The sequence below is a fragment of the Schistocerca serialis genome, chromosome 1 (genome assembly GCF_023864345.2).
Source record: "Schistocerca serialis cubense isolate TAMUIC-IGC-003099 chromosome 1, iqSchSeri2.2, whole genome shotgun sequence".
Classification (NCBI taxonomy): Eukaryota; Metazoa; Arthropoda; class Insecta; order Orthoptera; family Acrididae; genus Schistocerca; species Schistocerca serialis.
The window spans coordinates 125,176,324-125,201,414 of record NC_064638.1 but is presented as its reverse complement, the minus strand read 5'-3'; the positions used below and the strand labels follow the sequence as shown (position 1 = coordinate 125,201,414).

Here is a 25,091-nt window from a genome sequence, read left to right as displayed (position 1 = left end):
GGAGATGTTTAATAAACTCAAGTGGCAGACTCTGCAAGAGAGGCGCTCTGCATCGCGGTGTAGCTTGTTCGCCAGGTTTCGAGAGGGTGCGTTTCTGGATGAGGTATCGAATATATTGCTTCCCCCTACTTATACCTCCCGAGGAGATCACGAATGTAAAATTAGAGAGATTAGAGCGCGCACGGAGGCTTTCAGACAGTCGTTCTTCCCGCGAACCATACGCGACTTGAACAGGAAAGGGAGGTAATGACAGTGGCACGTAAAGTGCCCTCCGCCACACACCGTTGGGTGGCTTGCGGAGTATCAATGTAGATGTAGATGTAGTACCTCCGGCTTCCAGCCGCTCTCTGATCCTGCCCAACTCCGTGTCCTGATGCTGCTCCTCTTCCAGGTTCTTAAACAACTCCGGCACTTCCCCTAATACAGCCGCTACCAGAGCTTCTTTCGCGTGCCCGGTTGGAAACGTAGTTGATCCTCGCTAGCCTCTTCATCGGATTCCTCAAACATGCGGCCGAGGGTGTCGGCTAGCACATTTGACATGCCGAACTACGAACTTAAAGGCCGACAAACGCACAGCCCAACGGGCAATCCGACCCGTTTTCCGCGGTAGCGCCAAAACCCAAGTGAGAGCCTCGAATAGAAACTCGCAATGCTCAAGATAGAACTTGAATCTCCCAGTGGCGAAGAGCACCGCTAACGCCTCCAACTCGTAGGTGGAATACTTCATCTCAGTGGCAGTAAGGGCACGTGAGGCATAACCCATAGGTCGGCACTCTCCGTCCTGTTCCTGAAGCAACACGGAGCCCGAAGCATCCGTTTGAAGAATGAAGGGCAAATCAAAATTCAGAACGGCCAGAATCGGGCCATTACTCAATGCAGTTTTAAGAGCATCGAAGGAGCCTTGTTGGCTTTCCGTCCAGTTAAAGGGCACCCCCTTTCTTTCTCAGAAAGTTCAACGGAGCAGCCAGTTCCGCAAAACGGGAAATGAATTTCCTAAAAAAATTTACCATACCCACGAACCTAGACACCCCCTTTTTACTCTTAGGTTGTCGAAAATCACGGATGGCATGGGTCCTCGAGTGATCAACCTTGATGCCACTGCAGGACACCACATGACCCAGAAAGGAGATTTCCTGACGGGCAAACTCGACCTTAGAAGGTTTAACAGTTAACCCTGCCTATTCCAAACGAGCTAGCACTTTATCAATATGTCCTAAATGCTCTTCGAAGGACTTACTATAGATGACAAAGTCATCCAAGTAATTAAAAACAAACTGAAACTTTGTCCACCAAAATAGAGTCGAGAAGCCTAGAGAGAACAGCGGCTCCGGTCGCTAAATCAAAGGGCACGCGGTTAAATTCGTATTGATTCCAATCTATCGTGAATGCAGTAAGGGGCTTAGACTCCTCGGCCAGGGGAATCTGGTGGTAGGCTTGATTGAGATCCAATACAGTGAAGTAACGCGCTCCCGAAAACCATGTAAAGCAGTTGTGCGAATCAGGAAGTGGGACCGATTCCAATACCACCTTTTTATTATATACCGCCGCAGGAGTTTCACGATTAACAAACGGCCCCAGCGTAACAGACATCACACATGTGCCTACGCCCGAGCTACAACTCCGCCAGTCTCACGGGCCGCCCCAAACCGTCTCCCTCTCGCCGTCCCGCGCGCCCTAGCCGAAAACGCAAAGATGCTCATGCCCGGGGACGCGCCAAAGATAACAAGACGATCGCTGATGATCGACCAGCGATCTGGCTCAAGCCCAGATGTGAGCCCAATCTTGTCAGCACGAACTGTTTCGAACCGGTTATTCGCAGTGGGACTCCGGGGACGTACACCTGTAGCCCGCATTCCTACTACGCCACAGCACCGACACGTACGGTTCGATTGGTGCCGTCAGAGGATCACTTGGAAGTCGGAGTGGGGCTCCGTGGTCTTCAGCGATTAAAGCTGATTCTACTTGCACGCAAGTGATGGACGTTGGCCCTGACGACGTACGCCTGGTAAGTGCTGTCTCGTAGAAGTCATTCATCCTATTATACACTGTCCCCACCACAGTCCTTATGGTTTACAATACGATAAGCTACAACTCTTGTTCACCTTTGTTGCTTCTGGAGAGGATACTAACCAGTTCTCAGTCCGTACAGAATGTTGATATACCAGTTCTTTTGCCATTCTTGCAACAGGAAGGTGGTGTTCCAACAGGATAATGCTTGCCCACACACTGCCCGTGAAACTGAACGTGTTCTTCCAGTTGGGCAGCAGCTTCCTGTCCAGCACGATCTCCGGACTTGTCTCCAGCCGAACATGTATGAGACCGATGGCACGTATAGTGACTCGAGCAACTGGTTAGCCAACAACTCATACAGAACTATGTAAACAGGCCGAGTAGGCATGGTATAACGTATCCCAGAGCAGTATTCCCCATCTGTACGATCAACTGAATGCCAGTCAGCTCCTGCATTGTCGACCGTGGAGGCTACATCACATACTAATATGGATGTCTCAGTATGGTACCATGTTGGAACATGGTTCCATACCTGGTACCTCAGAAACCCTTGTGCTTTTGAGCTGTAAATGTAATCGTTTCATGTACTCCATACGCTCTGTGGCAACAATAATTCTTGAGTGATTTGGAAACCTCTAAAAGGGTGTACTACTTTTACTGGTACATTTGCATCCACATTCATACTCCGCAAGCAACCTGACGGTGTGTGGCGGAGGGTATTTTGAGTGTCTCTATCTCTTCCCTTCTATTCCAGTCTCGTATTGTTCGCAGAAAGAAAGATTGTCGGTATGTCTCTGTGTGGGCTCTAATCTCTCTGATTTTATCCTCAAGATCTCTTCGCGAGATGTACGTAGGAGGGAGCAATATACTGCTTGACTCCTCGGTGAAGGTATGTTCTCGAAACTTCAACAAAAGCCCGTGCCGAGCTATTGAGCGTCTCTCTTGCAGAGTCGTCCACTGGAGTTTATCTATCACCTCCGTAACGCTCTCGCGATTGCTAAATGAACCTGTAACGAAGCGCGCTGCTCTCCGTTGGATCTTCTTTCTCTCTTCTATCAACCCTGTCTGGTACGGATCCCACACCGGTGAGCAGTATTCAAGCAGATGGTGAACAAGTGTAACGTAACCTACTTCCTTTGTTTTCGGACTGCGTTTCCTTAGGACTCTTCCAGTGAATCTCAGTCTGGCATCTGCTTTACCAACGATTAATTTTATATGGTCAGTCCATTTTAAATCATTCCTAATGCCTACTCCCAGATAATTTATGGAATTAACTGCTTCCAGTTGCTGACCTGCTATATTGTAGCTAAATGATGAAGGATCTTTCTTTCTATGTATTCGCAGCACATTACACTTGTGTACAATGAGATTCAATTGCCATTCCCTGCACCATGCGTCAATTCGTTGCCGATCCTCCTGCATTTCAGTACAGTTTTCCATTGTTATAACCTCTCGATATACTACAGCATCATCAGAAAAAAGCGTCAGTGAACTTCCGATGTTATCCACAAGGTCATTTATATATATCGTGAATAGCAACGGTCCTACGACACTCCCCTGAGGCGCATCTGAAATCACTCTTACTTCGGAAGACTTCTCTTCATTGAGAATGACATGCTGCGTTCTGTTATCTAGGAACTCATCAATCCAGTCACACAATTGGTCTGATAGTCCATATGCTCTTACTTTGTTCATTAAACGACTGTGGGGAACTTTATCAAACGCCTTGCGGAAGTCAAGAAACACGGCATCTGCCAGTAGTTTATATGGTAGTCTGTTATTACCTAACAATGCACTTATTGTTTTCGCCGGTTGATTTTCAAAAGGAAATATGAATGTTACAGTGGAAAAGTATTTGTGATTATGGTTCTTTTAAGGTTTTATGATTTTGCCGGTATTACGAACAGATATAAATTTAATAGGTTCAATAAAAGATTACCTAACATCAGTTTGTTTCATAACAAGGACTGTTGACCGTATGATGTTGCATTTTTGGATAATAGTTGCTAATGTTGTCCTTGATGAAGCTATGGTCCTGACGACGGCACAGAGGACGACCGAAACCAGGCTTAGTGAAAAAAATGACAACTCCGACACACAATAAATGGTGTTATTCATCGCTTCACAGAGTAACTGACGACCCTGTGTGCAATTACTTCTTTACGATGAAGAGACTGACACGGGAGAGGAAGCCAGTCAAATGATTGATGATCCAAAAAAAAAGTATATTCCATCAGTAGCAACGAGACTTCGCTGTGGAATTCTGTAGGATTAAGAATGACTGTGGCATTTACTTCGTCAGCCGGTAGCACAAATTGGTCTTCGTCTGTCCATAAACATCGCAGTCCCTCTGTCTCTACTCCGCTGATGTTCGATTTAGAAGGGCTGTGGATGTGGCTACAATGCGACTGACGACAAATCTTTCCTGATCATCGCCATCCTCTGGAAGTTGCCGTACCGCCTTTTAAGATAACAAACCTCCATAATAACTATTGTGGAGTCGCAGCAGCCGAAATAGTTCCTTTGTCTGATTTGTTATACGTGAGATGCAAAGCGCTAAGGTTTCTGTTTTTGATTTGCCGCTATGCTTCTGAGATTAGCTGTTTCAAGGACTGCCGCGGTCACACAAGTCTTTCGTCGAAATGAACTTCGATGTGTATTATTAATGGCCGCAAGCAACACTCTCTCCCTACCACAGGCTTCTCGGTTACTTGAGCCACTTGCAACGTCCGAGAATTACTCAACGCTTGTGTGTGTGTGTGTGTGTGTGTGTGTGTGTGTGTGTGTGCGAGCTGGCGCGCGGGCGCGCCTGTGTGTGTGTGTGTGTGTGTGTGTGTGTGTGTGTGTGTGTGTGTGTGTGTGCGTGCGCATCTGTGGGTGCGTGTCATGAGGGAAGTGTTGGATGGGCTGAATCGTTAGGAATGACTGAAAACCTATAAAAATTATAGAAGAGTAAAACTGACTGCTACAATTATAGAAGAGAAAGCGCTGCACAGTTTTCCCACCTAAGGGAACCGTATAAACTGATGACAGAAAAACGTACGTTTCCGACAGACACCGACCGAAGGTGGTCGCGCGGTGACATGGCGGATCCAATGGTGCGTGCCCGCTGAGCCATTCCTTCCGTATCTCCGACTACGAGCGGCCTCTGCCACTGCGATATAGGATGGCGGCTGCAGTTGCGTGGCCCAGTCTCAATCGCAGTCCTCAATCTTAGTCAGCCTTCGACGTTTTGCTTGTGCATTAAGACCAGGAGGCTCACGTTGCACGAAGCTCTTTGGTTTGCCTCTTGTAGCAGCTGGACTTTATTGCTGCTTTTCGTTTTGAAAGTTTCTTCGTAATGCTTAGAGAAAGCTAAAAGTCAAACTTCTGTTTACTATATTTACGTGTTTGCTGATCATTTCTGCTCCTGTGTAGCTTCTCTCTGACACCAGCTGCTGCACCGCTCGGCTCGCTCTGTAGCCGACCTCTCCTTACTATTGTGTACGCAGTAGTACACAACAGCATAGGGATCTCGCATAGCAGGGAGTCGTTGGTAATGTGTGGATTTCTCTATCGCGAGCATTGTTAGATGCAGGAAGAGCTGTGTCACTCATAGGTTGTGCTTTCAGGTAGCTCTGATAAACCACAGATGTCAGGGTTCTCTGATGACTTCAAGAAAATCTCAGCAAAGCGGCGGAGTCAAAATAATAGTAACAAATCGTAATTCGAGAGTATAGCATTAAGCAAAGAAGTGTTATTAGTGAAAAGGAGGAATGAGAATATTCGATACTGAGGCAGAATCCAATTATTCCATAGCTACCGAGTAGACAGTTTGAATGACTGGATGTTGAGTAATTTTCGGACATGGCTGGCAATGGAAGCAATTGAAGAGCTTAGTGTGTAGCTTTTCAGCGTGAAGAAGAGAACATTTTTTTTTTATAAATAACTTCCACAAGCAGCAAATAGTTCGTTTGGATGGTCCTGGAAATAATTTTAGCCTTGAGATCACCATTTAGCAGAGTTCTTAAGGATTTTTTTTATGTTCAATGCCACATTTCTACACTTATAAAATATAATCCAATACAATTGTAGTCTGTAGAAATGTGACGCTGATTATGAAAATTTTTTAAAAACCTGGCAAATGATGATCTCAAGGTTGAAACTAGCTGAATAACTATAAAATTAAACCTGAACGGTTTATAATGGTCATTTGAAAAAAAAATATCCTTTATGAAAATTGTGAAGCAACATTTATTGAAGCGCAGACGTTTAGTGTCTCGCAGGAGGAACCGAGGAATTTTGTGTTCGAATGTGAGTGTATAGTCCAGAAGGAGCGGCAGAGTCGTTGTAACAATTCCTTTCAGAGAAGGTGAAAGTGGACAGAACCCAGTTTCAGACTAAGAGTCCGCTACTTTATAGGGACAAACCCATCAACGATACGTGTGGCAAAATATAAGAAGGTTGTCACGTTTGGAGGCAACGCTATGTTTGCTTGTATTCTACTGCTTTTTACTCTGTTATAGAGTACAGTTTAGCAACGAGGTTTACTAAAGCCTCGGCGTGCTACGAATTTTAACACGTTTAAAAGTGATTGTACCGATGCTGACAAGGTGGCAACTACTAAGTCACTGTTCAGAGTCAAAGTTCTCATTATTATCACAGAATCACTTATATAGAAAACTTTCCTTTGCAAGAGATCCGACATCAGATAAAATACGTCACAAGTAACTGTCTGAATCAACGTCCTCATTCAGTAGCTAGACACTTCAGAGAGACACAAATGGTGAATCGATGAATGGGTGAACGACTGCCACTGCCGTAGAGAGGTTGCAGGTTATTCTCCGGTGACAGTAGTCGCAAACAGAAAGCTGCGCATCGGCTATGGAGGTAGGATCGCCGGTGGATTCTCCAAAGGACGGAATGATACCTGGCAACGCTCCGTTTTCGCAATGCAAAGTAAGGTGGCAAAGATGTCGTCCTTTGTAGGCCAGATCTGAAATACGGCATTAGCCGTAATCTTTCTCGTCGCTCAACGCCTGCTAAGCAGGCAACGCAGATGACACTTCTGCACCGCGTGTAGCCTCCGTGCCTGTCGGAAACAGCATATTCTTACGATTAAACTTCAGTGTTCGTTTCGTATAGTTGTAGGTATTATTTCTCTTTTGTGCTAATATTTAACGATGATCTTGAGACATTTCTGTTCGGAGATACTAGCACTTTGCGGGGAGTCAGTGAAGGATTCAGTGAAGGCGGTGAGTGATAATTAACACCTTGTCTGGTTTGAAAACTATGTTCCAGACTGGGACTAGAACACGGATGTTTGGCAGGCAAAGCAATTACCCACTGACCGTCCAGGAACAACTAAAGGTCCACCATCGCAACTTCAATAGCGGCGATACCTCTTCATCATCTTCGAAATTTTTTAACTCAAGTTATTCTGCATGCATTGCGGAATTAGCACTAATGGATGAGATGGTACACAACCGAACGTCTGTCAAGTTTGGAAACCAGAGGAGAGGTAATAAACAAAGTGCCCTTATTAGGGACGGCCATGAGTCTGCCAGAATATTTCAAACCATCTTACACACTACTGCAGACTGGAAAGTTCATTCTGAATCCATTCCAGCTCCAGCATATAATAACATAGGTGCGACAGTAGAAAATAATTATCCTGTACTGAGTTTTGTAAGGAAGGCTGGCGACCTATACAAAACAAAGTTTATGAAGGCTGTAGGAAAGGTGCCTGATCTGAGTCCCTCCATAAAAATTACTAGCTGTGAGATGATCACATCACAAGGTGAAACTGAAATTGTCGCGCCATACTTAGACCGTAATGACTAGCGAAATGAATATATTTCTACCATACTTTAGCAGGTGACACATTTTCTTTTTGTCTCATCAGTCTTCTGGCCGTTTTGATACGGCCCCGCCACGAATTCCTCTCCAGTGCCAACCTCTTCATCTCAGAGTACCACTTGCAAACTGCAACCCGAATTATTTGCTGGATGTATTTCAATCTCTCTCTTTCTACATAGTTTTTACCCTCCACAGCTCCCTCCAGTACCGTGGAAGTAATTCCCTGATGTCTAAACAGATGTACTATCAGCCTGCCCCTTATTCTTGCCAGTGTTTTCCATTTATTTTTTCCTGTCCCATTCTGCAGAGAACTTCCTCATTCCTTACCTCATCAGTCCATCTAACTTTCAATATTCTTCTGTAGCACGACATCTCAAATGCTGTCGTTCCGCTTTTCCCACCTCCATGTTTCACTATCATACAATGATGTGCTCCAAGCGTACACTCTTACAAATTTCTCCCCCCAAATTAAGGCCTATGTTTGATACTAGTGGCCGCGCGGGATTAGCCGAGCGGTCTGGGGCGCTGCAGTCATGGACTATGTGACTGGTCCCTTTGGAGGTTCGAGTCGTCCTTCGGACATGCGTGTGTGTGTGTTTGTCCTTTGGATAATTTAGATTAACCAGTCTGTAAGGTTAGGGATTGATGACCCTAGCAGTTAAGTCCCATAAGGTTTCACACACATTTGAACATTTTTTTCTTGATACGAATGAGGGCAGAAATGTCCTTTTTACCTTTGCTAGTCTGCTTTTTATATCGTCCTTGCTCCGTCCATCATGGGTTATTTTGCTGCCTAAATAGCAGAATTCCTTAATTCCATTTACTTCCTGATCTCCAGTTCTGATGTTAAGTCTTTCAGGTCCCATTTCTGCTACTTCTCATTACTTTCGTCTTTGTTCGATGTACTCATATTATGGACTATTCATTCCATTCTGTAAATCCAGCAATTCAAAGATGATAGAAATGTCATCAGCGAATCTTATCATTGGTATCCTTTCATCTTGTTTTTTAATCCCGCTCTTGAACCTTTCTTTTGTTTCTCCACGTTTTATTTTGATTCTTGGCTCCCTACACCTTACTGCTACTTGTTGTGTGATTTCGAACATCTTGCTCCATTTTACGTTGGCGAAGGCTTTTTCTAGGTTGTTAGATCCTATGAAAATGTCTTGAGTTTTCTTCACTCTTGCTTCCATAATCAAATGCGACGTCAGGACTGCCTCTCTGCTGCCTTTTCCTTTCCTAAAGCCAAACTGATCGTCATCTAATAGATCGCTTGATTTCTTTTCCATTCTTCTGTATACAATTACCATTCATGAACAATAATTCAGCAGCTGCAAAGAAGGTAGGAGACAAATACATACACGATTATTTTGATTCTTCAGGTATTTTGCATCTCACCGCCCCTTCAGTTTATCTAAGCAAGTAATGCGTTATAAAAAATACGAAACTGCGAACAGAGTAGACACGAACTACCATTATTTAGTACTGCAGTTCATTATCCGCTTATTGTAAGAACTGTCACTGTAACAAGCCAAAAAGGGCAGAGGATTTATAACAGAGAAAACTTTTAAAAACAGTCATTGGTCGGATATGCACCATCATAGAGCTACGGCTACAAGACAGCATCAAATCAGCAATGGACAAGAACAAGTCAGCAGCCTAGGACAGGGTCTCGCTAGAATTTTGGAGTTCGCAATAGCCATTTGCGTCATAGAGTAATTTTAGGTGAGACATTCATTTCTTCGACAATAGATGCTATGCAGCAATGCTAGAGCACGATTTCAGTGTTTGCACTTAATATAACAGATTTACAGGAGATGGACACGAAAATAAATATAACCATAGACGTTCGCAGAAATTTATGTAAGAGGGGCAAGATTCTAAAATTACCAGTCCTGATATGACTATTCTGTGAGTTTGAGAACAAATTGCAACCCGACAGCTAAATTTACAGCATAGCTTATTGTATCTCAAACGACGGAGAGATACGTACTTAGTGTTTGTTTTTGGTACGTTACTTTAATATCAAAATGGTAGAACATTTTATCAGTATGTGGTAAGTACACATCTTTATGGTATTTATTTGTATATGAACATTACCAATTTGATTCAACAATTTAAAATTACATGCTTCTTTTTAAAAATCCATAGTATTCAACGAATTATTAACAAGAACAAGTGTTTTGTTCATATAGCGATGTTAGGTTTTCACTGAAAATTAAATAACTGAAAAAGAAAAGAATGATAATAATAACTTATACATGTACGTACGTCCATACAGACAGAGGTTACGAGGAGAACATGTAAGAAAGTAAAATGAGAAGGAAGCAACACAAAAGAAAATAATATTTAACAGACATGTTTCCTTTGTACAACTTTCAACTCAGAGTCATCAGTATTTCACTTTCATATACTGTGATAAAAGAAAATATGATGTCGGAGCTAACCATTAGAACTGTCCATGTAAAATAATTTTAAAAAGTTGTCTCCTCATACCCTAAGAACCAAAAATAATGATCAATAACCAACGACCTGAACGAGTCTTTAATTTTACTTACTTTGATTATAATATTTTCACAACAGAGACATAGATATTAAATTAAATAAGTTCCAAATGATATGATGCACCATGAGAATTACACTAAAAATCAAAACCATTATAGACACCCAACTCAGATTCTATAATGTGATGGCTGCCTATGTTTAGTTACGTAACTGAATAATGGATACGGAGAGAGAGAGAGAGAGAGAGAGAGAGAGAGAGAGAGAGAGAGAGAGAGAGGTAAATGATCAATAGTAAGTGCTTTAATAATTGAATGCATCATAACGGTTAATGATAAGTGTCTGATAGAATCTTTTGATATTTACCGGAAGAAATTGTGGCTTTTCCTCTCCTGTGCCAACATCTTCATCTCAGAGTAGCACTTGCAACCAACGTCCTCAATTATCTGCTGGATGTATTCTAATCTATATTTTGCCATACAGTTTTTGACCTCTACAGCTCCCTCTAGTACCTGATGTTTTAACGGATGTCCTATCATCCTGTCCCTTCTCCTTATCAGTGTTTTCCACATATTCCTTTGCTCTCCGATTCTGCGCAAAACCTCCTCATTCCTTACCTTATTAGTCCACCTAATTTTCAACATTCGTCACCACATCTCAAATGCTTAGATTCTCTTCCGTTCCGGTTTTCCCACAGTCTATGTTTCACATCCATACAATGCTGTACTCCAGATGCACATTCTCAGAAATTTCTTCCTCAAATTAAGGCCTATGTGTGATACAAGTAGACTTCTCTTGGCCAGGAATGCCCTTTTTGCCAGTGTTACTTTGCTTTTAATGTCCTCCTTTCCCCGTCCGTCGTTAGTTTTTTTGCCGTCTAGGTAGCAGAATTCCTTAACTATCTTTCCTTAATCTACTTAGTGAACAGCAAGCCTGATGGTAAGTTTCTCGCTGTTGTCATTTCTGCCAATTCTCATTACATCCGTCTTTCTACGATTTTCTCTCAATCCGTATTCTGTACTTATTAGGTTGTTCATTCCATTCAGCATATCCTGTAATTCTTCTTCACTTTCATTCGTCATGTCATTAGCGAATCGTATGTTCATATCTTTTCACCTTGACTTTTAATTCTATTCCTGGACTTTTCTTTTATTTCCATCATTGCTTCTTCGATGTACAGATTGAACAGTAGGTGCGAAAGACTACATCCCTGTCTTACGCCCTTTTTAATCTGAGCCTTCTTTCTTGGTCGTCCACCCTTATTATTCCCTCTTGGCTCTTGTACATGTTGTATATTTGTATATTACCCATCTCTCCCTTTAGCGTATCCCTGTTTTTCTCAGAATCATGAAACAAGGCAAAACTGAAACATGTTTTAGAATTGAATTTTTTAAAAAGAGACACTAAAAAGAGCGGTTTATGTGTGGTAGTATGGATCTGATTATCCAACAAACGTACCTTGCCTGTAAGTTCGGCTATATATTTCCTTCAGAAGTTCCATCACTGTTAAAGGTACGGTATTGTGCATAACGCCCTTAAGTGTTCTTTGTATATGAAGCACCAGTTGTGCCAGTTACTGCATCTCTTACAATTCTGATAGTTCCATTGGTGGATACGGGTTACCTGAGAAATGAAATGAAATGATCGCATAGCGGGCAGATCCAGTCAGCTGTTGTTTGGCGGCCTGTAACTAGTAATCTGATTTGACGCCACTTTGGCGATCAGCGCGTCGATGATCATGAGACGAAATGAGAATAACACGAACATACAGTTCCAGAATGTAGAAAATCTCCGATACCACCAGAAATCGTACCCAGGACTCCACGATCTAGAGGCAGTGACGTTCACCGATAGACCACGTGCTGTGGACTGAGACTGATATCTAAGTTTTGATGTGTGTTCCTGTGCCTAATTGATAGTTTTGTGACGTTTGTTAGTTCCTCATTTTTTCACTATATAACCCTTTTTGTAGTGCTCACACACTGAGGTAATAAAGTCATGGGATTCCTTCTAATCTCGTGTCGGAACTCCTTTTCCCCGGTGTAGTGCAGCAGCTCGATGTGGTATCGACTCAACAGGTCGTTGGAAGTTCCTGGCAGGAATATTAAAATGCCTTTATAGCCGTCAATAATTGCGAAAGGGTTCCGATACAGGATTTTGTACACGAACTGATCTCCTGATTGTGTCTCATAAATTTTCGATATGATTCACCTCGGGCGACCTGGGTGGCGAAATCGTTCGCTAAAATTGTCCGGAACGTTCATCAAACCAATCGCGAACGGTCGTCGCCGGTGACATGGTCCATTGCCATAAAAAAAAAAAAAAATCGATCGTTGTTCGGGAACATGAAGTCCATGATGGCTGCAAATGTTCTCCAAGCAGCCGATCATAACCATTTCCAGTCAATGATGGGATTATTTCGATCAGAGGAACCAATACATTCCATGTAAACACAGCCCAGACCATTAAGGAGCCACCACCAGCTTGCAAAAGGCCTTGTTCACAGCTTGGGTCCATGACTTCGTGGGATCTGCGCCACACTCGAACCCTACCATCAGCTCTTACCAACGGAAATCGGAACTTGACTACGCCACGGTTTTTCAGTCGTCTAGGGTCGTATGACCATATGGTCGTAATCAGAGGAGAGGCACTGCAGACGGTGTCTTGCTGTTAGGAAAGCCACTCGCTTGGGTCGTCTGCTGCCAGTCCCATTAACGCCAAATCGCCAAATTTCGCCCCGCTACCCTATTGCACTCGTTCGTCATACGTCCCAAATTGATTTCTTCCTTTGTTTCATGAAGAGCTACTTGTCTGTTAGCACTGACAAATCTACGAATTCGCCGCTGTTCTGATTGTCATGTGTTTGGGAGGTAGGCCACTGCATTGTCATTGGTGAGAAGTAATGCCAGAATTTTGGTATTCTCGGCGCACTTTGACACTGTGGATCTTAGGAAATTGAATTCTCTCACGAATTACGAAATGGAATGTCCCATGGATCTAGCTTCGCCAAAGTGCTGTCATTTTATACCTTGTGTACTCGATATTACTGCCATCTGCGTCCGCAGCTCGTGGTCGTGCGGTAGCGTTCTCGCTTCCCACGCCCGGGTTCCCGGGTTCGATTCCCGGCGGGGTCAGGGATTTTCTCTGCCTCGTGATGACTGAGTGTTATGTGCTGTCCTTAGGTTAGTTGGGTTTAAGTAGTTCTACGTTCTAGGGAAATGATGATGATAGATGTTAAGTCCCATAGTGCTCAGAGCCATTTGCCATCTGCATATGTGCATACCGCTATCCCAAGACTTTTAACACGTCAGTGCATGTTAAGGTGTCTTTTGTTTGTGGTTCCATTTCTACCGTTCTGTCTTCCGTATATAGCGTTGTGTCATGTGTATGCATAGTATGCATAGTTCATCAGCTTTAGCAACTGATGTGTTATTTCTCCTTTTTTTCCCCCCTTAATCCTACAAAAGGTTCATTACACCTATCCCTCGCGAATAGTGACCACGTGAAATTCAAAAGAACTGTTTCTGACCTTTAGTACTGTCACATGTACATGAATACGAACCTAAACACATTCAAGTGGCTGGCAGTGAGTTCACCGAACCACCTTCACAATAATTCTCTATTATTCCAATCTCGAACAGCACACGGAACAAACGAACACCTATATCTTTCCATTTGATCGTTTCTTCCTAAGTAGGTTGGTGACAACAAAATATTTTCGGCTTCGGAGGAGAAACATGGTGTTTGAAATTTCGTGAGAAGATTCCGCCTCGAAACGTTCCACCGCGAGGAAAAACGCCTTTGATTGAATTATGTCCACCCCTAATCCTGTATCATTTTCGTGCCACTCTCTTCCCTACTTCTCAGTAATAGAAAACATGCTATCCTCCTTTAAACTTTCTCTATGTGCTCCGTCAAATTTGTCTGGTAAGGATCTTACATCGCGCAGCAGTACTACAGAAGGACAAGAGTAGTGTAGGCAGTCTCTTTAGTAGCTCTGTTACATTTTCTAAGTGCCTTGCCTATAAAACGCAGTCTTTGGTTTGCCTTCCCCACAACATTTTCTGTGTGTTCCTTCGAATTAAATTTTTTCGTAATTGTAATTCCTATGTATTTAGCTGGATTTACGGCCTTTAGACCTGATTGATTTTTCGTATAACCGAAGTTTCAAGGATTCCTGTAAGCACACGTGTGGATGACCTCACACTTTTCAGTATTTAGGGTCAATTGCTAATTTCTGCACCATACAGGTATCTTCTCTAAATTTTTTGAAATTTGTTTTAATCTTTTTATGACTTCACTAGAAGATAAACAGAACATCATCTGCCAACAGCCTAAGACGGCTGGTCAGATTATCTCGTAAATCGTTTATACAGATAAGGAACAGCAAAGGGCCTATATGACTACCTTGGGGAACGCCAGAAATCACTTCTGTTACTGTAAAACTGACAATAGGCTGTGAGCCGTGCGTGGCTCGCGTTCCAGTCATCCTGTATTTTACACCCTGTTTTTAATGTACTACCTACCACCTCACTACGTTAATTTAAATTACTACTGTCACTGAGTTGCTGCTTTGCCTGACCGTGGGCAGCGTTAGCAGCTCGTATCGATATATCCCCTCACGTAGTATCTTTGCTCGACTGCTATTACTCCGCGGTCGTTGTGTGTCGTGAGCCAGTTCGGATTGGAAGTTCTCGCTGCCAGGCAGTTGGAACGCGTTTGGAGTGCAGTCCGGACCTGCCAGTCGGAGAGTTGCAATGCGGCACTGGTGCAGTTGGATTGGAGCAGCAGTGAGGTCTGCGTCGACATGGCTCGCCCGACCATTGCCGCCACGTATCACTTGAGCCGGGCCACGGTCTTGTTCTTGGTGGATCGTCGGTCGGTCGTCCTACCGGACGACGCTTTTTGGCTCGCCGATCGTTCATGAATCGTGTGTGTGTGTGTGTGTGTGTGTGTGTGTGTGTGTGTGTGTGTGTGTGTGTGCGCGCGTGTGTGCATCGACTCCCGATTTGTCATCGTGTGTGCCTAGTTACTGTTGGGTATCGTTCAGGTCTTCGTGCAAGTGGTTATCGGGTTGTGTGTGTATTTGGCGTTATTTCCAATGACGACAATTCTAGATGTTGTCGGCATCGTGAGAGGGGTCAATCGGAAAGTGCGAGGAGGAGAGTTCACGGCGGCAGTTCGGGTCGTGAGTTGGGCCCTGGCAGTCAGTGGCAACGCGTCTGGAGCTAAGCCTGGGCCAGCCAGTCGCCGGCTTGCAGCAGCCAGTGAGCCCTGCGTGGACATCGCCCGCCCGACCTTTGCGGCCAGGCCTGATTTTTGGTGGATTGTTGTTCGGTCGGTTGGTCCGAGGACATCTCCGTGCGACGTAGTCGACTGGGCCGCTGGCAGTCTCTGAGCAGTGTCGGAGTCTGTCTGGAGCTGACCCAGGACGTGAAGGTTGAGTGGTTTTGAGCCTTACGTTGATGGTTCCGGAGTTGCTGTTGTGGAGGTTTTCCTGTGAGGAACAACGAGTGAAGTGCTCGAGATAGCTGCCGTCAGGTGGAATCGATCAAATTAATTTATCCATAGTCAAGTGCACCAGCGGAATTTTCTGCCTAGTGGTCGTTAGTGTTCTGGTTACCTGCCATGGCCGCTAACGTAGTTTTTAGGCAGTGTCTTTTCTTGACCTGTTGTTGCTGCCCAACATGTTGTGTAGTTTTGGCAGCTCATTTCACATACGCCGTGACTGTCCCTTGGTTGGGTTCGTACGAATTAAGTGTTGTAGGACTCACCACCGGTCTCGCCTAAGTGAACGAGGGCAGACCGATCCATTGGAGACTCCTGAATGCCGTCCTCTTAATTATCGTTTTGGCAGTGTTAATGTTGTTGTAATTTAATTTGGCCCTGGAAACATGTTCTCAGAGTTTCCTTCAAATCCAAACATTATCGCCTTCTGCTCTTGAAAGGTCATTGTAATTTCCTCTGAAAGATTTTACAAGCTACTGTGGGCCTTCCGCCGTTGGTGTTGCAAAAAGGAAATTTTCAAACCTACTGTATTGTTTTACCGATTGTTGTAGTATATATTTCCTTTAATTTGCAGAATTTAACTTTGTGGACTTCAGGCATCTTATTGCGTTTGTTTATCTCTTTCTGTGCACCTTGTGGGCTATCATACCTGTTAACATCTTAAGAAATTGTGGCCTTCTACCTTCAGTAATCATCATAGTATATTTGGAATTTTGAATATTTAATAAGGCGGCCTTCAGTCGCTCCGCATGCTGATCTCATATATGTACATGATTTATCTTATTCGTAAATTTAACTGTGTGCCATGTCTTTTCAAAATTGAACTTATTCTATAGCATCTGTTTGGAAGCCTTCAGCCGCGAAGCAAATTTAATTCTTTCAAAAGTGTATTTGCGAACTAAATGATGATAAATTACAATTGTGAAATGAATCCGACCGCAACTCCCTTGGCCCTTCTCACAATCCTAATTACCTGTTACCCTGCGTGATTTAGAGGGCGTTTCAGACTATGTATTCCAAAACGGCTTTTCAAGAGCGGTATGGCTTAACATACAAGGTGATTGCGTACTGATGTTACAAACTTTCGGGGATGATGAAGAAGGGTGAATGAATCAATTTGAGGTAAGGGTCACTGGTCCGGAAATGACCGTGTCGAAAGTTATAGGCTAAAATCTTTCAGACGTATCAAACAGTGATACAAGCTCTCTGCTTTTTATACTTGTGGAGGAGGTAGAATGGGTCAAAACAAGGGAAAAATGTCCAGTAAACATCGGCTTGGAAGTGCATACCTTAAGAACCATGAGTAGCACTTGTTCATTTTCACTGCTGCGAAACACATCTCTTCTACCGAGCAAGTGCTCATAGCTCTTAAAATATACACTTTATAGCCTATGGTTACGGGATATTTTTTCTTGTTTTTCTTTTCCATACTATTTCCTCCTAAAATATGGAAAGCAAAGAGCTTGCATCACTGTCAGATGTATCAGAACGAGTTTTAATTACAGGTTTGGACTCGATCGTTTCCGGACCACCGTCTCTTACCTCAAATTGATATATTTACCCTCCTCAGTAATCCCCAAAAATTTTTGACATCGTCACGGAATCATCCTACACACACAAACGTGCTCTGAACAGGAAATATTAATAGTGTCACTGGTTCTCGGATGACTTTTTTCGTGCACTTAAAAGCTCAATAGCAGCCTTTGCTGTTTTCCATTATCTCGTTTTGGGTGACAAGTATTAGCCAGTGGTTGGCCGGGCGATGTGACAGTCTGATAATGATTCCCTATCTATACTTTACTGACGTCACTGTAAAAGTGTCTGAAGTATAACTCAAGTATACCTATTTGTGTAACAGTTTTCCCTTCGAAATGCCTTTGGATTCTAAGTAGTTATGAATTCGGTTAAATGGTGTTTCTAGCACAAGAACACGTTTTTTTTATATAGAGTGGAGACAAACTTCCTGGAAATAAAGTCAGAGCAGGGTACGGGGCGCCGAACAGAATATTCCAGATAACCATAGCTGTGTGACAGGCGTCCAGCGACGAACGAACGGAAAATGTGTGCTCTTAATCTTTCTCCAGCGAACACCTGTTACGCTAAAGAGCACAGTTATTGATTAGATGAAGATAATCGTTTCAGCCGAGTAGTCGAAAGTAGGCAAACTTTAGATTCCTTGGCTTGTTACAATATATACGAATTTTGTATAATTTTTACTGGATAACATTTGACTGTTCAGAATGTACGTTTAAAGTACGTTAAAGCCACCAGTTTGTTGAGATAATAATGTGTACTGCAGAAACAGCGCTACTGTCAGGTGCAATGATCTGAAGACAACACGTTTCAATTTTTTCTGATGTACAGTGAGCAAGAATTCACTCTTATTCTAAGAGCTATAGTTCATCAATAAACGTGAACTGAGACAACCGTGAAATATAAAAGAGAAAATTTTTAAACACTATTTTTATACCGGACAGTGGCTTTACAAAAACTGCTCGAAATTCCAGCAACCTTCATCGCTACATAGTTGACATCTTCGATGAAATGAAAAACAGCCACAGCATGACATGCATGGCGGCAGTGTATTCGAAGAAAACCGCTTCGCCTACCATACTAACTTTCGCACGCCGGTCGCTCACTCGCAGTCGTTTTGTGGCCATAGCCCCACAATGGTATGTTTCCCGAATTTTGTTGATGTGCAAAAATTTTATCGGTTCGATGCCCCCTACTCTGCTCTATCTTACTATCAGTTCTTTATCCCCACCCTGTACGTTGTGCTTCCCCCTCTCTTAAAACAGAACATAGAGGATTGTTTCATTTCATTTTTCACTTTGTATGTCCACGCAACAGACATACAAATTTTGCAAACTTGTGCGTCCAATACGTAATGCAACACATTTTTGTTCGTCTAATTTCGGTTGAAAATATGTGGATTTTGTTGTTGGACGCTACGGAAAATCCCACTTCAGGCCATATAGTTTCATTAAGTTCCGATGGTCGTACGTAGCCTTCAAAATGGAGTCTGTAATGGAATTGCGTTCCAAGGAGAGATTTCTGATTGAGTTTCTTTTTGCGGAACAGCAGAGAATCGCATATTTTCATAGGCGGTTACCGAATGTCTACGGAGACCTGTGCAGTGTACAAAAGCACGGTGAGTTCGTTGGTCGCGGCGTTTGTCATAGTCGTATAAGGTTGCGCAAACATCTCCGATGTTCCGCGTGCCAGCCGGCAGAAGACATCTGTGACTCCTGGAATGGGCGCACAGTCTCATTCGAGGTGATCGACAGATCACAATCAAACGCCTTGCAGCACAGCTTCAGATAATGCATTCAGAAGCGTTTATTTATTTATTTTTTCAAATAATTTTCATCACAACAAGACTGATATTTAAAAGAGCATTTCCTTTTCGTATCAAATGAATTCCGTCTCATATACGAAAATATCACGGTCTTTTATCACTGAAGAACAATGAAGTTTGTTATTGTTTCGTGTCGACTTCGACGGGTCGTTGAACTTTAACCTTTCTGTGCTGCAATTTCTTTGAAAATTACTTACTGGCTAATCGCAGATTGCTTTTGTGTACCTGTGTTACACAAGCAATTTCACAGCAAATGAGTACAGTAATTAATGTCCCAGCAACCTTCATAAGGCATGTAACGGAATGGTAGTTCAGTACTTCATGTAGATGGCGAACGATATCCGAGATTTTCTCTGTGAATCTGCAAAGGCCAAACCTTGTTCCCTTATTGAATGTAGAGATGTTCAGACCATGCTATGACGTCATCATTTTTATACTGTCAATGTATCACCACACTATTGTCATGACTTCGAAGCGCGTCTAAATAATAGCAAAAAAAACAAAAATTACACTATGCTTGCTGCACTCTGTATCAAGCACCTCCATGATGTGCTGGAAATTATACAGCAGTTTCCAACAAAGATGAATAGGAGCATAGGCAGCGGTCATCAAAAATGGCTCCAAGCACTATGGGACTTAACATCTGAGGTCATCAGTCCCCAAGACTTTGAACCACTTAAGGCTAACTAATCTAAGGACATCACGCACATCTATACCCGAGGCGGGATTCGAACCTGCCACCGCAGCAGCAGCGCGGTTCCGGACTGTAGCGCCTAAAACCACTCGGCCACAGCGGCCGGCGCAGCGGTCATTTTAGCATCTTATTAGTAGTAGTGATGAAACTACACATTATGTATGAGTAAATAAAGTGCTTTTATAAAATGCAGTTCGTGTCTTTCTACTAATAACTCAGAATAGCTGGATAGGGCAAGCGAAAAAGAACAACAATTTTTTTTGTAGAGAACATATATTTCTTAGTTTATTTACATATATACATTTATTTGCAGTCATTACTTTATAGTACAGTATTTCACAAAGTTTTAAATTCAGCCTATCCTGCACTGAATCCAGCAGCCTCGAAAACACGCTCGAATACTGCCGGGGAACCCATCAGCCTCTACAGACTTGCTAGGTACGACACACACTTGGGAAAAGGGGCGGGGGGGTGGGGTGGGGTGGATACAGGCATTGATGAACTGCTCCTAAAGATCCATATTTAAGCGGTTGCTGAGCAAATATTCGACAAATTTGTGGTATATTCTTCTCACAGGTTGATAATTATTGATTTATAAGGGAAAAAACATGAATTAGTTACAAACAACTCTTAATTTATAAGGAAAAATGAATTAGTTAGAAACTACGGCGTGCACACACTTTATTCATCACGTAAACGTCACTAGAGACATCCGGATTTTGGTATTGACATGTTCGATATGCCTGCCATCATTGGCGATGACGTGGTGCATCGAATAGCGAATAGCGAAATTCTGAATGATCCACTGAACTGTAGGAACATCGATGCTGTCGATGAGCTACTGTGTGGCTATTTTCAGTTTGAACGTCCTAATGGAAACCGTTCAGAAGTTATTACGATTTTACTTCATATTGTTCAGTAATTGGCACCAGACACATATGGATGCCAGTGGCATCTACTGCAGTTGGTAATACACAAAGCGTGTCTCTAACAACCCGAAGAACCTTAGCTTAAACGTTATTAACTTATCACAACAGGTCAGAGAGTCTACAAAGGAAACATGCGTTGAAGAAATATAATGCTAGCTCCACTTTGAAGTGCTGTGACATGTACACGCAAAATAACCACATTGTTATAGCAGAAAGGATCGCCAAATGCTTACTGACAGGCTTCTTCTTCTCAGCTGAACATTGGTGCTGCTGGCAGTGCGTCATACCAGACGGACGTATGTACAATAATTGACGGTGCTCGAGCAATCGAAGTATAAAAATTAATGTTGACCGTGGGGTGGGAGGCCGACTTCGTACACTACTGGTGCCCTCGAGCCCATCGGCGTTTTCGGGAAAAGTGCATCGTCGTTGGCCACAGGAGTGAAGCAGAGGGGCAGAGGGGGGGGGGGGGGGGGGGGGGGAAATAATGTCATTGCCCGAGCGCTGGATGCTGATGTCGGCGATCCCTGGAAAAGCTGAATTCCACGAATGTTGATGCTAAAATAAGAGAAATTCCCGCCTGTATGGCCACTCATCCTCTACTACCATAGAGCTCTACTCTAACGTAACTCAGGTATAGTCTGATTGCCCGGGTTCGATTCCCGGCTGGGTCGGAGATTTTCTCCGCTCAGGGACTGGGTGTTGTGTTGTCCTAATCATCATCATTTCATCCCCATCGACGCGCAAGTCGCCGAAGTGGCGTCAAATCGAAAGACTTGCACCAGGCGAACGGTCTACCCGACGGGAGGCCTTCGTCACACGACATTTCCATTTACCTGTGTGCTTGAAGGCTACCAGCCTGTGCTCTGCTGTTGTAGAGATCACAAAACCTGCTCGTGAAGCTATCCAGCTTTCCACAACGTACACCACAGACAAATTATACGGCCCCTCCCGCCGGAGGTTCGAGTCCTCCCTTGGATATACGTGTTTCTGTTTGTCTTAGCATAAGTTAGTTAAGTTACTTTAAGTAGTGTGTAAGTCTAGGGACCGATGACCTTGGCAGTTTGGTCCCTTGAAATTCACACACATTTGAACATTTGACAAATTATAGGAGCGGAAGAGGAGTTATATGAAGATGAGCTGAATCTATGATAGTGTGGGAAGAATTTGACAGAGCACTGAAAGACCTAAGTCGCAACAAGGCCCTGGGAGCAGACGTCATTCCGCCAGAACTACTGACAGCCATTGGAGAGCCAGCCATGACAATACTCTTCCATCTGGTGTGCAAGATGCATGAGACAGGCGACATACTGTCAGTCTTCAACACGAATGTAATAATTCCAATTCCAAAGACAGCAAGTTCTCAAAGGTGTGAATATTACTGAACTTTAAGTATAACAAATCAAGACTGCCAAATACGAGGGTTGAAACTTTAATAGTGGCGACTATTTATTAACAGCTCGTACAAAATAGATACGTGTTTCAAAGTTTTGCTGACCTTCAAAGTAGTCACCAGCATTGTGTACAACCCGTTGCCAGAGGTGTGGAAGTCGTAAGATACTCTTAGCAGTGCCAGTTGTGTTGACAGTTCGAGCGGCGCGGTCAATTTCCCGACGAATTTGTAGCAGTTCTGTAGCGAATGCCGTGAAGTGTTTCCTTCAGTTTATAAATCGAACTGAGCTCACGAGGGCTTAAGTCAGGAGAGTGCAGTAGATGGTATATCACTTAGTAGTCCCATCAGTCAAACAAATCAGTAACTGTACGTACTTGAGCATTGTCCTGCAAAATGATGGTCAGGTCCTGCAGAAAGAATCATCACTTCTGTCTCTAAGCTGGTCGTATGTTGTGTTCCAAAAAAGAATAGCATAGAGACAGAAGTGATGACACTTTCTGCAGGACCTGACCATCATTTTGCTGAGATGGGGGTGAGACGGGGTTGTAGTCTATCCCGTATGTTATTCAATTCCTAGCTTGGGCAAGCAGCAAGGGAAACAAAAGAAACATTGGAGTAGGAATTAAAGTTCAGGGAGAAGCAACAAAGACTTTGAGGTTTGCCGATAACATTGTAATTCTGGTTGGTTGGTTGGTTTGGGGAAGGAGACCAGACAGCGTGGTCATCGGTCTCATCGGAATAGGGAAGGATGGGGAAGGAAGTCGGCCGTGCCCATTCAGAGGAACCATTCCGGCATTTGCCTGGAGTGATTTAGGGAAATCACGGAAAACCTAAATCAGGATGGCCGGATGCCGGATTGAACCGTCGTCCTTCCGAATGCGAGTCCAGTGTCTAACCACTGCGCCACCTCGCTCGGTTGTAATTCTGTCAAAAATGGCAAAGGACTTGAAAGAGCAGTAGAAGGGCTCGGACAACGTCTTCAAAGAGTTTATAAGACTAACATTACCAAAGCAAAACAGGGATAGTGGAAAGTAGTCGAATTATATCAGGTTATGCTGAGGAAGTCCGATTAGGAAACGAGACGCTTAAAGTAGTAGATGAATTTTGTTATTGGACAACAAAATAACTGATAATGGCGGACATGGAGACTATAAAATGTAAACTGGCAATGGCAAGAAAAGCGTTTCTGAAGAAGAGATGTTTGTTCGCATAGAATATAGCTTTAAGCGTTAGGAAGTCTTTTCTGACTGTATTCGTATGGAGTGCAGCCATGTACGAAAGTGAAACATAGACGATAAACAGTTTAGGGAAGAAGAGAACAGAAGCTTTTGAAAGGTGGTGCTGCAGGAGAATGGTGACGATTAGGTAGGTAGACCACATAACTAACGAACTGGTACTGAACATAACTAGCGAGAAAAGAAATTGGTGGCAGAACATGACTAGAGTAAGGGCTCGGTTGATAGGACACTTTCTGAGGCACCAAGGGATCAGTAGTTTATTGCTGGAGGAAAATGGGGGGAGGGACTGTGAATGGAGAATAAGAGATGAATACAATAAGCAAATACAGAATGATGTATAAGCTGCATTAGTTACTCAGAGATGAAGAGGCTTTCACAGGATAGAGTCGCATGGAGAGCTGCATCAAACCATTCTTCGGGTTAAAGAGCACAACAAGGACACTCAAGAAGAATGCCGGCTGCGGTGGCCGTGCGGCTCTAGGCGCTTCAGTCCGGAACCGCGAGACTGCTATGATCGCAGGTTCGAATCCTGCCTCGGGCATGGATGTGTGTGATGTCCTTAGGTTAGTTAGGTTTAAGTAGTTCTAAGTTGTAGGGGACTGATGACCTCAGATGTTAAGTCCCGTAGTGCTCAGAGCCATTTGAACCATTTTTGAACGCAAGAAGAATGTTGTTTTGGTTTATGAATAATGTTACCGAACTGTTAGATCTACGGTGCAGCTGTAAGCTGAACGGTATGCTGATCGTACCAAGCCCCCACGATCAGTCTCCGGAAACATTACACATTTTTGTCGAAAAATTGCGAAAAATTAATCTCGCATACACAGTCAACATGTCTGTCAACATGTTTGGTGGACTCTTCGAGAGTCGCATGATTGGTCCCTGTTTTACAGATGGGTCTCTAAACAGCTTTAACAGTTCCAGGCAGATATGCTGCCGTGTCTGGAAGACAACCCACCGGACATAAGGCAATCCGTGTGGCAGTAACATTACGGATGATCCGCCCATTCTCTTTGAACAGATAGTATGGAGGTCCTTCGTTCGTTGTTTGGTGAACGCAAAACGGCCGGCACACTCGCAAGGCTCAATATGTCTGACCTTGTATCTGTGTGAAAATTAAAACAAGAAGTCTGCAAGGGAACACCGCTGACTCTCGAAGACAAAGTTACGAATAGCATGGCAAGTCCAAATGAAAAATTCAGAATGGAAAACTGTCTGCCCGCCATCACTTTATGGGCGACGGCCATGCCACAGTGGCTACACCGGTTCTCGTCTGATCACCGAAGTTAAGCGCTGTCGGGCGTGGCCGGCACTTGGATAGGTGACCATACGGGCCGCCATGCGCTGTTGCCATTTTTCGGGGTGCACTCAGCCTCGTGATGCCAACTGAGGAGCTACTCGACCGAATAGTAGCGGCTCCGGTCAAGAAAACCATCATAAGGACCAGGAGAGCGGTGTGCTGACCACACGCCTATCTGCTTCGCCATTGAGGATGACATGGCGGTCGGATGGTCCCGGTGGGCCTCATGTGGCCTGATGACGGAGTGCTGCTTATCACTTTACGGCATGCTAGCCGTTACCTGCGACTGCGCTCGCCAGTCAGTAGTTTTGTTATGGTGAG

General features: G+C 43.7%; 1 pseudogene; it reads left to right on the top strand.

Moving 5' to 3' along the window:
* The first annotated feature begins 24,705 nt into the window (after positions 1-24,705).
* LOC126428075 (5S ribosomal RNA) lies at positions 24,706-24,823 on the top strand (annotated as a pseudogene).
* Positions 24,824-25,091: the final 268 nt, after the last annotated feature.